We start from the raw sequence: 4,557 nt of genomic DNA on the forward strand, positions 1-4,557 counted from the left end.
ATATCAGTTTAATATCTGATATGTCCCCTATCTGACAGCATATATTAAATGCACCACCAGGTTTCAGTGTTGGAAAGAAAGATTATCTGTTTATTTGCTGCAGCTGCTTGCTGTCTAGTCCAGTGGGTCCCTACTGCAGGCAATAGACAATAGGTAGTGCCTATGTGCCTAGGTGGATAGGACATCAGCTATGAGGCATTTGTTTGTACAAACTGCTGCTCACAACTAATGTTGTAATATAGTGTCTCCATCTGCTGGTGGTATTGAATAAGCAATAGTGCAATGATAGGGTCTGAAAAAGAAGAAAAATAAGAAGCAGCAGCATAGGAAAGAAGGAAAACATGGAGAGAAGAAAAAAAGAAGGTAAAAATGAGGTGAAAACATGTTTAAAAAAGTATTTCCATCTCTCTCTCTCTCTATATGTATATACATATATATATATATATATATATATATATATATATATATATATTTAAAAGAAAAAAAAAATTATATATATATATATATATATATATATATACACATATAGAGAGAGAGAGAGAGATAAATACATATAGAGATAGATGGGTGGATAGATAGATAGACACACATACACACATACATACATACATATGTGTGTATTGTTGGAGTTGCAAACATGGGTGCACTTGACAAACTCAGTGCGGCTATTCCCCATTGAAAGATTGTTGCACCCAGGACCCTTAGCACTGGGATATGCTACTCAATACCACTGGCATGGCCAGGTGTAAACAACATCTGACCTTTGTTGTGTATGTAACCATGGAGATTGTGATGTCGCCTAGGCCCACCAAAGAACAGCCTTGTCAGAAGCAGCACTGCCATGAGCAGAAGTAGCAGCACCATAGGTTGTCAAATAAGTTGGATTTAACCAAGACAAGTGAGTCCAATAGGATGCAGGTATGTCCTCTATCCTTACAGCTTCCCGTGGCTGTTGGTTTTATACCGTTTGGGGACAGCCAAGGAGGCGTCAGCAGGCAACACAGGTAAGTGTGTGCTTGTGTGTGTGTGTGTGTGTTTCCTATGCAGATCCTAAACCCAGTATCAAATGCAAGTAGGAGGAGTAAGAAGGGTTCCTGCCAAAGCCAGGTTATGGATTGCATTTAAAAATGGTCCATCAGAGTGAAATGGACTCCCATCTTCCTGCTTAGCAATAATGATATGGGTTTAGGGTCTGCTGTGTGTACTGGTGGGTGACTGCCACCCAGCCAGAGTGTGTATGGGAGGCTGCCAGCCAGCCTCCCTTCCTACAAGTAGTGATGGTGCATGTGAAGGGGACAGCGTTGGTTCCTCCCCTTTCACAGTTATCACTTCTCATCCTTCCTTTTGGCTGGTATCAAATGTGGTGTCTGTTTATATCAGTTTAATATCTGATATGTCCCCTATCTGGTAGCATATATTAAGTGCACCACCAGGTTTCAGTGTTGGAAAGAAAGATTACCTGTTTATTTGCTGCTGCAGCTGCTTGCTGGCTAGTCCAGTGGGTCCCTACTGCAGGCAAAAGACAATAGGTGGTGCCTATGTGCCTAGGTGGATAGGACATCAGCTATGAGGCATTTGTTTGTACAAACTGCTGCTCACAACTAATGTTGTAATATAGTGTCTCCATCTGCTGGTGGTATTGAATAAGCAATAGTGCAATGATAGGGTCTGAAAAAGAAGAAAAATAAGAAGCAGCAGCATAGGAAAGAAGGAAAACATGGAGAGAAGAAAAAAAGAAGGTAAAAATGAGGTGAAAACATGTTTAAAAAAGTATTTCCATCTCTCTCTCTCTCTATATGTATATACATATATATATATATATATATATATATATTTAAAAGAAAAAAAAATTATATATATATATATATACATATATATAGAGAGAGAGATAAATATATATAGAGATAGATGGGTGGATAGATGGATAGATAGATAGATAGATAGATAGATAGATAGATAGACACACATACACACATACACACATACATACATATGTGTGTATTGTTGGAGTTGCAAACATGGGTGCACTTGACAAACTCAGTGCGGCTATTCCCCATTGAAAGATTGTTGCACCCAGGACCCTTAGCACTGGGATATGCTACTCAATACCACTGGCATGGCCAGGTGTAAACAACATCTGACCTTTGTTGTGTATGTAACCATGGAGATTGTGATGTCGCCTAGGCCCACCAAAGAACAGCCTTGTCAGAAGCAGCACTGCCATGAGCAGAAGTAGCAGCACCATAGGTTGTCAAATAAGTTGGATTTAACCAAGACAAGTGAGTCCAATAGGATGCAGGTATGTCCTCTATCCTTACAGCTTCCCGTGGCTGTTGGTTTTATACCGTTTGGGGACAGCCAAGGAGGCGTCAGCAGGCAACACAGGTAAGTGTGTGCTTGTATGTGTGTGTGTGTGTGTGTGTTTCCTATGCAGATCCTAAACCCAGTATCAAATGCAAGTAGGAGGAGTAAGAAGGGTTCCTGCCAAAGCCAGGTTATGGATTGCATTTAAAAATGGTCCATCAGAGTGAAATGGACTCCCATCTTCCTGCTTAGCAATAATGATATGGGTTTAGGGTCTGCTGTGTGTACTGGTGGGTGACTGCCACCCAGCCAGAGTGTGTATGGGAGGCTGCCAGCCAGCCTCCCTTCCTACAAGTAATGATGGTGCATGTGAAGGGGACAGCGTTGGTTCCTCCCCTTTCACAGTTATCACTTCTCATCCTTCCTTTTGGCTGGTATCAAATGTGGTGTCTGTTTATATCAGTTTAATATATGATATGTCCCCTATCTGATAGCATATATTAAATGCACCACCAGGTTTCAGTGTTGGAAAGAAAGATTATCTGTTTATTTGCTGCAGCTGCTTGCTGGCTAGTCCAGTGGGCCTCTACTGCAGGCAATAGACAATAGGTGGTGCCTATGTGCCTAGGTGGATAGGACATCAGCTATGAGGCATTTGTTTGTACAAACTGCTGCTCACAACTAATGTTGTAATATAGTGTCTCCATCTGCTGGTGGTATTGAATAAGCAATAGTGCAATGATAGGGTCTGAAAAAGAAGAAAAATAAGAAGCAGCAGCATAGGAAAGAAAGAAAACATGGAGAGAAGAAAAAAAGAAGGTAAAAATGAGGTGAAAACATGTTTAAAAAAGTATTTCCATCTCTCTCTCTCTCTCTATATATATATATATTTAAAAGAAAAAAAATTATATATATATATATATATATATATATATATATACATATAGAGAGAGAGAGATAAATATATATATAGAGATAGATGGGTGGATAGATAGATAGATAGACATACATACACACATACACACATACACACATACACACATACACACATACACACATACATACATATGTGTGTATTGTTGGAGTTGCAAACATGGGTGCACTTGACAAACTCAGTGCGGCTATTCCCCATTGAAAGATTGTTGCACCCAGGACCCTTAGCACTGGGATATGCTACTCAATACCACTGGCATGGCCAGGTGTAAACAACATCTAACCTTTGTTGTGTATGTAACCATGGAGATTGTGATGTCGCCTAGGCCCACCAAAGAACAGCCTTGTCAGAAGCAGCACTGCCATGAGCAGAAGTAGCAGCACCATAGGTTGTCAAATAAGTTGGATTTAACCAAGACAAGTGAGTCCAATAGGATGCAGGTATGTCCTCTATCCTTACAGCTTCCCGTGGCTGTTGGTTTTATACCGTTTGGGGACAGCCAAGGAGGCGTCAGCAGGCAACACAGGTAAGTGTGTGCTTGTATGTGTGTGTGTGTGTGTGTGTGTGTGTGTTTCCTATGCAGATCCTAAACCCAGTATCAAATGCAAGTAGGAGGAGTAAGAAGGGTTCCTGCCAAAGCCAGGTTATGGATTGCATTTAAAAATGGTCCATCAGAGTGAAATGGACTCCCATCTTCCTGCTTAGCAATAATGATATGGGTTTAGGGTCTGCTGTGTGTACTGGTGGGTGACTGCTACCCAGCCAGAGTGTGTATGGGAGGCTTCCAGCCAGCCTCCCTTCCTACAAGTAGTGATGGTGCATGTGAAGGGGACAGCGTTGGTTCCTCCCCTTTCACAGTTATCACTTATCATCCTTCCTTTTGGCTGGTATCAAATGTGGTGTCTGTTTATATCAGTTTAATATCTGATATGTCCCCTATCTGGTAGCATATATTAAGTGCACCACCAGGTTTCAGTGTTGGAAAGAAAGATTACCTGTTTATTTGCTGCTGCAGCTGCTTGCTGGCTAGTCCAGTGGGTCCCTACTGCAGGCAAAAGACAATAGGTGGTGCCTATGTGCCTAGGTGGATAGGACATCAGCTATGAGGCATTTGTTTGTACAAACTGCTGCTCACAACTAATGTTGTAATATAGTGTCTCCATCTGCTGGTGGTATTGAATAAGCAATAGTGCAATGATAGGGTCTAAAAAAGAAGAAAAATAAGAAGCAGCAGCATATGAAAAAAGGAGGAAAGAAGGAAAACATGGAGAGAAGAAAAAAAAGAAGGTAAAAATGAGGTGAAAACATGTTTAAGAAAG

General features: G+C 41.0%; 1 pseudogene; it reads left to right on the forward strand.

The window, feature by feature from the left end:
* Window positions 1–4,098: 4,098 nt before the first annotated feature.
* Window positions 4,099–4,206, forward strand: LOC130343261 (U2 spliceosomal RNA; annotated as a pseudogene).
* Window positions 4,207–4,557: the final 351 nt, after the last annotated feature.

The sequence above is a fragment of the Hyla sarda genome, unplaced genomic scaffold (assembly GCF_029499605.1).
Source record: "Hyla sarda isolate aHylSar1 unplaced genomic scaffold, aHylSar1.hap1 scaffold_677, whole genome shotgun sequence".
Lineage (NCBI taxonomy): Eukaryota > Metazoa > Chordata > Amphibia > Anura > Hylidae > Hyla > Hyla sarda.